Source organism: Mixophyes fleayi, chromosome 1, assembly GCF_038048845.1.
Source record: "Mixophyes fleayi isolate aMixFle1 chromosome 1, aMixFle1.hap1, whole genome shotgun sequence".
Lineage (NCBI taxonomy): Eukaryota > Metazoa > Chordata > Amphibia > Anura > Limnodynastidae > Mixophyes > Mixophyes fleayi.
Window position 1 is genome coordinate 129365522 of NC_134402.1, and position 12237 is coordinate 129377758.

Here is a 12237-nt window from a genome sequence, read left to right on the forward strand (position 1 = left end):
GACAGTGAGGAGGAGGAAAACACAGGGACTATTGGGCAAGATGGGTTGGGGGGGTTGGGAGGCAGGGCCACAGAACTACTATTAACTTGTGGGCAGCATGGTGGCTTAGTGTGGGCAGCACAGTGGCTTAGTGTGGGCAGAATAGTGGCTTAGAGGTTAGCACTTCTGCCTCCCAGCACTGGGGTCATGAGTTCAATTCCTGACCATGGCCTTATCTGTGTGGAGTTTGTATATTCTCCCTGTGTAGGAGAAAACCGTTTTCCTCCCACACTCCAAAAACATAATGATAGGTTAATTGGATGCTATTAAATTGCCCTTAGTCTTTCTCGGTCTGTGTGTGTGTATGTTAGGCAATTTAGATTGTAAGCTCCAATGGGGCAGGGTCTGATGTGAATGAGTTCTCTGTTCAGCGCTGCGGAATTAGTGGTGCCATATAAATAGATGATGATGAACTTGTGCCCCAGCAGATGGAAGATCCCTCCAGAGGCCTGCACTGCACAGAACACAGGATGACCCCATTAGGCCTGTAAAGACAAATATATTCCCCTTTGGCCACTTGAGGTGTTAAGAGCTATGAAAATAACCAACAACTGATAATCACATTCTCACACATTAACTGCACAGTTAATTTTGCTCTCTGTAGTGGATGGCGGTCTCATGGCTTCCCTATCTATTGTTTGGCGGTTACAAGATTGCCCTTTATGTTGAGTGGCCATGACAAAGGTGCTATGTGTTGTATGATGGTCACAAGGGTGCTGTGTATTGTGTGGCCATCACAAGGGTGTTGTGTGGTCTTCTACTGCTGTAGCACATCCACTTCAAGGTTGGATGTGCTTTGAATTCAGACATGCTCTTCTGCATACCACACATGGTTAATTGAGTTACTGTCCCCTTCCTATCAGCTGGAACCATGCTGGCCATCCTGTTCTGATGTCTTTTATTAACAAGGTGTTCCCACGCACAGAATTGCTCCTCAATGCCTGGTTATGGTTTTGATCGTTCTCTGTAAGCTCGAGTGTCACGGGCACTAGGAGTCTTTGCCCAGGATATCACCAGATGTAGTCTTACCAGAGTAGTGTATGCACACAGTGGTCTTCTGGTAGCAGGGTGACTAGCGGAACAGGAGAATCAGCAGATGGTGAGAGGATGCTAGAGGAAAGTCTATGACTAGCAGCAACAGGTTATGGGTCAAACAATATGAACACGAGGATCTTGATGGACGTGAAGACGTGAGGAAAGTCAGTGGTCTGCGTACAGCAAGTTGTACCACTGCTTGTAATGATGGGACTGGTTCCAGGTGTAAGTAGGTAACGGGGAAGTCAGTGGTCTGCGTATATCAAGTTGTACCGCTGCTTATAGTGAGGAAACTTGTAACTGGTGCCAATAGGATACAGGGATTTAGTGGTCTGCGTTCAGCAAGTTGTACCACTGCATATATAGGTGAGGATAGGCACTAGGGTAGATGAGTGGAGCATCAAAGGTGACACGGAGAGCACAAAGAACTTGATTCCAATGGTATATATAATACAATAGCAAATGACTAGCGCTGCTTGGAGATACAAAGTCACTACTGAGATCCAGAATATATGAGACAAAGTCAATAGCATCTATAACTTCGTGAGATAGAGGACTCCGTAGATGAGCAGAACACAGTCCAAGCGGATATGCAATAAACTGGTAAAGTCAATAAAAGATAAGCATACCGCGATTCAGTTGAGCAGGCTGTCACGAGAGAAACACAGGGATAGCTGAGCGGCTGAACGCCGACACGAGTAGAGACCACAGGAGAGTGGTAGCGGTAATCCATGTCTGTGAAGCACACAGACAGAGAACATAACACGAGTGGAGTAATGATGATTCTTGCGGAGTTCAGCAGGAATAGTTGACACGATGAAACACAGGAGAGTTGAAGCGGTCTGGCAACCGGCAATGCAGTAGTCAGGAACCAGCTAGGACTGAAGACACGATGAACACAGGAGAATTGAAGCGGTCTGGAAACCGGCAGTGCAGTAGCGAGGAATCAGCTGGGACTGAAGACACGATGAAACACAGGAGAGTTGAAGCAGTCTGGAAACCGGTAATGCAGTAACGAGGAATCAGCTGGGACTGAAGACACGATGAAACACAGGAGAGTTGAAGCGGTCTGGAAACCGGTAATGCAGTAGCGAGGAATCAGCTGGAACTGAAGCCACGATGAAACACAGGAGAGTTGAAGCGGTCTGGAAACCGGCAATGCAGTAGCGAGGAATCAGCTGGAGCTGAAGACACGAGAAACACAGGAGAGTTGAAGTGGTCTGGAAACCGGTAATGCAGTAGCGAGGAATCAGCTGGAGCTGAAGACACGATGAAACACAGGAGAGTTGAAGCGGTCTGGAAACCGGCAATGCAGTAGCGAGGAATCAGCTGGAGCTGAAGACACGAGGAAACACAGGAACACCTTCAGAGACTCACAGGGAATGAGACTCCAAGGGAGTGTTGCCTGATCAGCCAATTAACTAAAAGCAACAGGTCTGAAGAGTTCATAGAGGCTGCGCATGCGCAGACCATCAGGATGGCGGGCGGCCACTGTTCCTAACAACGGGAGAAGAGGCACTCACAGTCCGGTGAGTGACATCGAGAGACTATTGTGTGTAAAAATCCCAAGAGATCAGCCATTTCTGAGGTACTGAAACAACCCATATGGCACAGAGAAGTATTCCAAAGTAAAAGTCACTTAGATCACATTTCTTCCCCTTTCTGGTTTTTGGTCTGCAATTTTTGCTAATTTTTTATTAGATATTTGCATATATATATATATATATATATATATATATATATCATCATCAACATTATACAGTGTCAGCAGATTCCGCAGTGCTTTAAGAGAGGTAAGAGGGCCCTATTTGCAAGCCTACAATCTATGGGACAATGGGAGTTTGATACACAAGGGTAAGTGCTCCATCATGTTGCAAATTGATCCAGCTGGAATGCAGAGGTAAAAATTATTTAGTTGGCTATATGATCAGTCACACAACAATTTTGGTCAGAGTTTTTTTTGTCTTGAGTTAGCTGTGTAGAGGGTAGTAATATGGTAACCTGGGGATGTTAAGAGGGTAGTTGAGAAATATTAGAAGCTTGTCTGAAGAGAGGGGTTTTCAAAAACGCTTGAAGGTTTGAAGACTAGAGGAAAGTCTTACTGTGTGAGGGAGGGAATTCCACAAAGGAATTGCAGCACGAAATAAGTCCTTTAACCGGTAATGGGAGAATGTGATAAGAGTGAAAGAGATGCAGATCTTGTGGTGTCGAGTTAGGAGATATTTTGAGACAAGCGAGGAGATGTTTGTTGTTGAAATTTTGTTGATGGCCTTGTATGTTAGTAGGAGAATTTTATATTGGATTCTTTAAAATACAAGCAACCAATGTAGAGACTGTGAGAGTGGTGCAGCAGAGGACAATTTGCAAGGAAAACCAGTCTAGTCACTGCATGCAAAATAGATTGTAGGGGTTTGAGTCTGATTTTGGAAATACCCGTAAGGAAGGAATTGCAAATGTTGATGCAGCAGATGATGAGTGCACACATTAAAGTTTTTGTAGTGTCCTGTGTGAGATATGTAAGTTTTTTGGAAATGTTTTTTAGATGTATGCTGCATGATGTAACTATGTAGTTAATGTGGGGAAGAAAGGATAGTTGCGATTCAAGGATTACACCTAGGCAGCGAGCTTGCACGGTGGGATTTATGTTTGTGTTATCAACAGAAATAGAAATGTCAGACAACACCCTTTTTGTTGGTGGGTGGGAATATTATTAATTATGTTTTTAAAAGATTGAGTTTGAGTTGGCGAGAAGACATCCAAAATAAAATGGCAGAAAGACAGTCAGTAACGCGAGACACAGATGGTGAGAGATCAGTAGAGGATAGATAAATTTGTGTATCATCTGCATAGAGATGATACTGAAATCCAAAGGATACACTCCTTTGGATTTAGTTTTCCAAGAGAAGCAGTGTAGATAGAGAATAGCAGAGGACCTAGGACTGAGCCTTGTGGTACTCCAACTGAAAAATGAAGCGGAGCAGTGGTGGATCCAGAGAAATTAACACTGAAAGAGAGATTAGCTAGGTAGAATGAGAACCAGGATAGGACAGTGTCGTGAAGACCTAGGGATTGTAGCGTTTGTATGAGGAGAGAGTCGTCAACAGTGTTAAATGCAGAAGAGAGATCCAGGAGAATTAGAAGAGAGTAATGAGCTTTAATTTTAGCTGTAATTAAATCACTGTCAACCTTGGTCAGGGCAGTCTCTGTGGGGTGTTGAGAGCAAAAGTCTGACTGAATAGGATCCAATAGGTTGTTTGCAGAAAGAAAGCATGTGATCAATATAGATGCATACAATAGACAGTGTTTATATATATATATATATATATATATATATATATATATATTAATTTATTTATTAGATTCAAGTTTAATTGCTTTAATACATTTTTTTAAGTTGTCAGCACCCTGTACTTTGTTCAATGTTAAAAACCTGAAATGAGCATTTTTCATTTATGTTTCTGTTAAAGCACTTTATAAATCCCTTACACTAGCTGGAATTCTCAAATTATTTCTAAAATACAGTAAAGCTTTGAAATGGAGACGTTATGCATGCCATACTCCACTTCTGCTTTGGCACCTATCATGACATGGTTCAAGTGGCATGTATACGATAAAGAGGGAGCAGGTGCAAATAGAGGGTCATCTTACTCCTCTCCCACCCACCCACTCACTCCTTGCTTTACCTGATATCCCCTAGGAGGATTAGTGGTTCCCCCCACAGCATCTTTTGGACGTTCTATGTTTCTATGATGCATTACAATGTTTTTTTGTTTTGTTGTGTCTTTTCTAGTTTCAGAGTGTGTGGATTTATATTTGTTGTAATACTCATTGAGCAACCCCCCACCTCTATGAGGGAGTTCTCCCCTTTACCCCCCCCCCTTGTTGCTTCCCCCTCTTTTTTCTGTACCCCAAATATTTTGCAAAAACTTCAATAAAGATTTTGATAAAAAATAACACTTTTTAAATAAAAATAATCAACCATTGTATTTTTGTCCTCAATGGTCAATAAAATAACATACCATTGCCTCTCAACTGTCCAGATTGCATCAGGATAGTCCTGATTTTAGGGGACTATTTTGATTAGCCAAGAGCTTGTCCCAGCATGAGGAACAGCTAGGATGTATTTCCACTCTTCACTTTACATGCATGCTGTGTGAACCAGTTAGTGTTGCATTCTTTATATATGGGAGGATAGGAGGGAAATGTTAGTGGCTGGAGGGAAGTGTAAGCTATGCCCTCCATGGTGCTGGCCATGCCCACACACATCTGGCCACACCCACACATCACTGGCCACACCTCCAGTGGGACAGCACTTCTAACAACAGGCCCTTTATAATTTTAAGCTCCAGGCCCATGTGGCCCTTAATCTGGCCCTGGCAGGACACACACAGACTAGTACACATACCATAGTGAAGTAAAGGGGGTGTTATATTTACATGGAGTCATGACATGAGGAGCAACATTATGGCCAACAAACCTCCCCAAATACATAATCAGACCTCCCTACATATATATCAGACCTCCCCACATTCCTGTCAGACCTCCCCATGTGCCCCACAAATCTCCCCACATGTCCCACAGACCTTCTCAAATTTTCCTTACACCAACATGCTCTTCACTACAGAGAGAGAGAGAGAGACTAGTCCTTTGATGAGCACAGCAAAGATACTGAGAGGGAGAGAGATCCTGTATATTGCACTGACTATAGGGAAGGTTTTATTAATATTAACACCAGCTCAGACTGCCTTTGTATGGAAGAAGTATCCCGGTGGACAGCCTCTAAGTTTCTGTTACAGTGGCAAGTTTCAAAATAGCCTCACCAGACCCCACATACCATTAATACCTACCCCACATAGTATAGTAAACACTCAACCCTTAATAATAATAACACACACACTTGACAATAATACTCAATCTACATATACAAAACCCCCTCCACCCCACATAATATTAATCACCCCATGTCACTTACCTATTTTCCAAAGCTGATTAAGGCAGCCACAGAGCCATATGTAGTGAGGGGAGTTGTCAAAGCAGACAGGCTAGATGAAGGGAAGTCGGAGGAGAGGGGATGATAGGGATGGAAGAAGAGAGGTGGATGTTGGAAGACAGAGCAGAGGGGTGAAAGGAAGGCAGCTCATTCAAGGCTGGTCGCATGGGAGATGCCAGACACCAACATGTACAGTTTTGAAGTGACTGTCCTCTTTAGGACATATCTGGTCCTGATAATGTTGCACACCCCTCACTACATTTTCAAATCTGGGGTCCAACTCAGAATAAGTTAGGGCCTTAACAGATTATTGAAAAAAACTAAAACACTAGTCTCAGACAGAGTCCCCCTTGGACACTGCAGGCCCTATATACCCTCCTTATGGTTGCCCTGCCTATAAATGTTACAAATCGCAACATAAATTTAGAGTGAATTGTGTTAAAGTAGCTAAGGTGCTAATCAAGTTAAAGTTAATTTTATTAAATGTTATTTGCCTGTTGGTTTGGTTGAATGAAAAAAAAAAAAAAATATATATATATATATATATATATATATATATATTCCTGGCAAAACCATTGTAGCATGGAAATGTAAAGGTGAAGTGCAAACTAAGCGCTGGGATCGAGCAGGGAAAGTGTTGTCTATTAAAGCACATAGGGCTAGATTTACTAACAGGCGTGTTTGTAAACCCGCCGACTTTCTGCGGGTTTGGTGGCGGTTTAGCCATCGCCGGATTTACTAAGGCTAAACCCGCTGTCCAAACGGCCAGAAATGATGTTTTCAAACCCGCCTCTGTATAAAGCGCCATGACGGTTTCAACAATGTTCAACATACAAACAGCCGGATTTACTATTAGAGGGTTTATAAAGCCGCCGGAAAACCGCCATTCAAAAGACCAAAATGAAAGCGCTGCTTGTGAGCGGCGAGATTGTTCAAACAGTGTGCTGTTCGAGGTATTTCGTCAATCAGAACAGAAGGGAAAGGGCCATTTGATGTACAAAGTTTGTTCCTTTGGGATTGTATATGTTAAAAGGCCAGTGTCTTGTAATTGCAGTGCTTTTTCGGTTTCTTTTTCTCTTGTGTTTTCCCACTATGCAATCTATTTACTGATTTCCACATTTGTTGTTTTTTATTTTAATATTGCAACAAATCCCTTAACAGAGTGTAAAAGCAATTCTAAATGTACTCAATAAAGAATGGGTTTCTGGCTGATGACTCCTCTGCTGCATCCTCACACATCTGCACAGCACAAATTCAATGAGGCACATAACCACTAGTAGAGGTGTGTTATAGCGTACCTTTGTACTTTGGTAAACTAGGTTCAGGTTACTAGAATAATCTGGTTGGGTGGCTATGTATGCACCTGAAAAAGGGTCTGATATTATCCTGGCTGGCTGTTTGATACATAATCTAGCATTACATCAACTTACCCCACCGATTATTGCAGTAGACAGTGAAGAAGAAGGGGTCCGTGTCACATCTGGTGATGTGCAGAGCACAGAGTGCGGAAGGCAGATTAGAGTCCGTCTCATTACAAACTACTTCACATGTAAGTGCATAGTAGGAAAAAAATGTATTGCTCTAAAATGTGTTTAATGTGAGTGCAATGTTTTTTTTTATTTAAATTGTTTTGTACATTGGAGCCTTTAAAAAGAGGATAGTGTGTGCTCCTCATGTGGTAAATATGAACATCCCTGGAAACTGACAGTCAGAGGTCAGTGTGTAAGTGAATTGAGTGCATAGTTTTTTTAAACATCAGTATACTCTTGTTTAATTAGCAGAAAAGAAACACTGACACCATAGAAATTTAACTGCATTTATTGCAGTACAACACAATAAATAATAAAGTATAATGCTTACACAAACTGAACAAAATATTAGGTAATAATAATGTTTTAGCGCTAGCGACGCCTTTTTGCTGGCATATCGCTATGTTTGGACCCACTCTCTCCTCTCCCTCGCCCACCCCTGGTGCGAGCACCTCTCCTTGGAGGAGTACTCTGTGCCGATCTGCTTGGCGTACTAGCGGTACTGGTGGTGGCCAAAGAAAAAGGTGCCGGCAAGCGGGCATTGAGTTCCTGCTGTAGTTGCCCTGCCAGCCGGGTCACGTTAGCATTCCCCTCACGAACAGAAGAATGTAAGGCCTCCACAGCCCCAGTCATTCGGGCCATCTGCACATTTGATTGTTCCCATGCATTAGCCAGACGGTTGATTGCAGCAGGGATCTGGCTATTTGTGCGGTGTATCCGCCTCAACTGGGCCGCAATTTGGGATATGTGGCGAGTTTGGCTCTCCATGAAGATTGTTTGCTGCTGCTGGAAAGAACCAATAGACAGCGCCATTTCTCTGGCTGGGTCCATACTTTGAGGTGCAGGTTGCTGGTGTGCTGGGGCTTCAGCTGGGCCAGGTGCAACATCCTGGAGGCCAGACACAGGGGCATCCACTGTTTCCAGGGTGATAATGGTTTGCTCATCTGGTTCAGGGGACATTTGCAGGGACTCTGCCTGAGGTGCCTGGTATCAAGAGGGCCCTGTGTTTGAAAAATGACGGTAAGTATATAGGATATAATATGTTTGTATATTGCATTATGAACACTGGATAGGAAAGAATAATCTTTAGCAACTACAGATTGTTTCACAATGTTTGCATTCCTGATTTATTGTCCTATGCTACCTGCTTAAGGATGCACTTATTATCCTTTTAATACCCATTATCATTTGGACTATGTATGGTTGAGGGGGCTAAAAAAATCAAAGTATTTTTAACCTACAAATATTAGGATTTATTACGCAAAATCTGGCTAGACCGCGCTTTGGGGTAAACTAATCCTATTTTAGTACTTCCTCTGTGTAGTACATGCTGGGGTATTTTGACTAAACTGCGTGTTTCAAAAAGGGGAGATGTTGCCTATAGCAACCAATCAGATTTGAGCTTTCTTTTTGTAGAATGCAATAAATAAAGTAAAGGTATATTCAGATTGGTTGCTCTAGGCAACATCTCAGTTTAGTAAATGTAGCCCTAAGTTCGCATAGCAAACCATATAAAAAAAACAGAAAAAACAAAACATTGCCAGCAACATTTGCACAGAAAATCAATTAACTCCATTATCTAGCACAAAAACATAAATCACACACCTGCTTGCTCTTCTGTGCCCGAATCTCTGACTGAAGGTGGAGGTGTAGGTCTCGGACTGGGACTGAACTGCGGTCCTGGCAAATCTGAATGTATTAGAAAAAGCATACAATGTATTTGTAGCAAAAAGCAATTTACAAATAATTTTTTTGGGGAAAACATGTGTTTGCACATTAAAAACAGTTCTAAACAAAATTATTGCCCTTTAAATACTGATTGAGTAAAAAAGGCACTTTTAAAATAAAAAAGGCACTTTTAAAATAAAAACACATTTTCAATATTGTTATCGTAAAAAGGACAAATAACTCACCAACTCCTTGGGCAAACGAGGGCGAATCTGTGTCTTGCACATTAATTCCCTCCACTTTTTCACGGGACATTATCTGCTGCAACTCCTCCTTATAGCTGGTATATTCAATGCGAAGAGGGGGGCCACCACCCGTGCATCTTGTGGACCTTCTTTCCTGGGCCATTTTTTCTTTCAGCCCCCTCTTAATGTCCGAAAATCGCTTGCGGCAGTGCGCCACTGTCCGCTTTAGTGGGCCCACCGCGTTAACAGCATTGCAAACTCTCCCCCACAATTGGTGGCGCCGCCTTAGAGGAGTCCGGGCTGCCAGGTTGCCTAGGATGACCTCATAGCAGGGAACTATGTGGTGCACCAGCACACAATTCTCATCATGTGAGAAACGGACATTCCTCCCTGTCTTAGTCTTCCTGCCCTGTCCTGACTCCTCAAAGTCTCCCTCTCCCTCCTCTGCCCCCTCCAGCTCCATCTCCCTCTCCTCAGCCTCTTCTCCCCTCCTATCTCTGGACATTTTCACACAGAAGACAGAAAAACACAAAACACTGAAGGACTGACAAACACAAAGGACAAACTAGACTAACTACAGACACACTCTCAACACAGTCACACACAAGTAACACAGACAAAGGACAAGTCAAATACAAAAAATACAAGACAGAAAATAAATGCGAAAATAAATGTACAAAACAGAAAAATACCACAGGACTACTCACACTTCAATCAGATATCGCTCCACCAATCCACCAAACTCCAACTCTCACCAACTGTCACCAAACCACAATCCTCCAAACTCCTCTCACAAAACTCCAAAAAAACCCTATCAAAGAAAAAGTGTCAGGCCAGTGGTTTATATAGGGCTTGTGATGTCAAATCTCCTGACTTTGAAAATAGCCAATAGTAACAGGCCATGAGACAGGTGTAATTTTCAAAAAAACCGCCTTTACACGAAAGTGCCGTCATTGAAAGCAAAAGCGCCATGTTCTATTCAAAGCCGGCAGCGGCTTTGAGCATTACATCCCGCCGTGACATTGCCGGCGGCTTCAAATTGAAGATGAAATGCGCCCATTAGTAAATCCGGCTTCAAGCCGCCATGCATCACGCCTGATAGTAAATCTAGCCCATAGAGTTCTCAGTTTGAAATGGCTGACAACAGTGAACTGATAATAGCTGCAAAACAATAGTAGTAGTAGTAGTGTCAAACATCTCAAGTTTTGTTATGATTTGAATGGTGTTATATATGTACTCTGTACATTTTATTTTTATTTAATACTTCTATCATTTAGGGGTTTCTTTAACAATAGAACAGTATGCGTGCAAATCTAAACCAATTTCTTCTGCAAAATAATGTACACATTTAAACAAGTATATAGCTTATTTTAAATAACCAAGAAAAGGTTGAATTTTATTACATTTTTCTCTATTTTACTGCTTTCAGCAATCCAGTGTAATGCAATTTTGGAGCCTAAATAATGTGTTATAAGAATTCCTAACACTTGAATCACAAATACACATTTCCACTGAATGCAGAGAAATTAAAGGCTAACCTTCATAATCCAGCAATATAATTTCAGTTATCGATGCCAGTGTCATGGTTTGTACAGGACTCTGCATGGTATGTCAGAAAGGTGAACACTAAGCCGCTGCACCATATGTAATGAGCAGATTATTTTTAGTTATCTTTTTTTTATAATTATTTTTCCCTACATGCATGTACTTTAAGGTCAAAAGGCCATTAAATGACAAATTCCACAAACAAATGTATGTTTTTACCTGCATTATTGTAATAAAATACTTAATTTCTTTAGTAAATAAGTGATACAGAGTTTAAAAATGCAGCATCATAGGAAAATATAAAATAACAGTAATGCATATTCAGAACATTTTTATTTATTGTATACCAAAGAATCTAATTCTGGGCTGCAGAACAAGAGATGCCAATAGACAGTCACTGGTAAGATCTTTTGCAAAGCTCAGCTGATTTTAACTAGGTGTTTATATATTGGGGTTTTTTTTTGGGGGGGGGAGTTCTGAAGTAGCACTAAGGAAAATAGCGAGTAGTGTAATTTCTTATTTGTCTGTTGATTACTAACTACACATCACAAAGAGACAGCCAGTGAGAGGAAGCATTTTATCCATGGTGCTTCCCATTTTCCTTCTACCCCAAATGTTTCTGGGCTTTTTTCTTTACAATGGAGGAAATTTCCATATGTGTAACTTGTAAAAACAAGATTGTGATTTGTGTAACACGATTATTTCAATGGGATCAAATGATGGGGAAAGCCCAATTAGTTTTTCCTACATTGTGGAAGACTGCACAACCTTTTGATCTCAGCAAAAGGACTTTACAGATAGTTTGGAGGATATGGTAATTCGAAACAATCCTTTTTTTAAGAGAAAAAATAAAAAAATGTAAATTAATAAAATGGGGGTCCTAATGTGGCAGTAGCCATGCATTTAAGGTTGATGCAGCCCCATAATGCTAGTCATATAATTAGGCATATAGGGAGTTAACAATCTTATAAAAAAAATACCAAACCAGATATCGAGGTCAAGCTATTATCCCATTAGAAACCCTAGAGCTATGATAGGCTTCAAATGGGATTAAACAAACCAGCACTAGAATCAACATGATGCAGGTTTGAACAACTCTAATTATTCGTTTCTCCATCTCTCCCACAGGATTAATGCAATAAAAATGTCAATAATTTATTGTACTCCAATGCTTATTTGCTCCTAA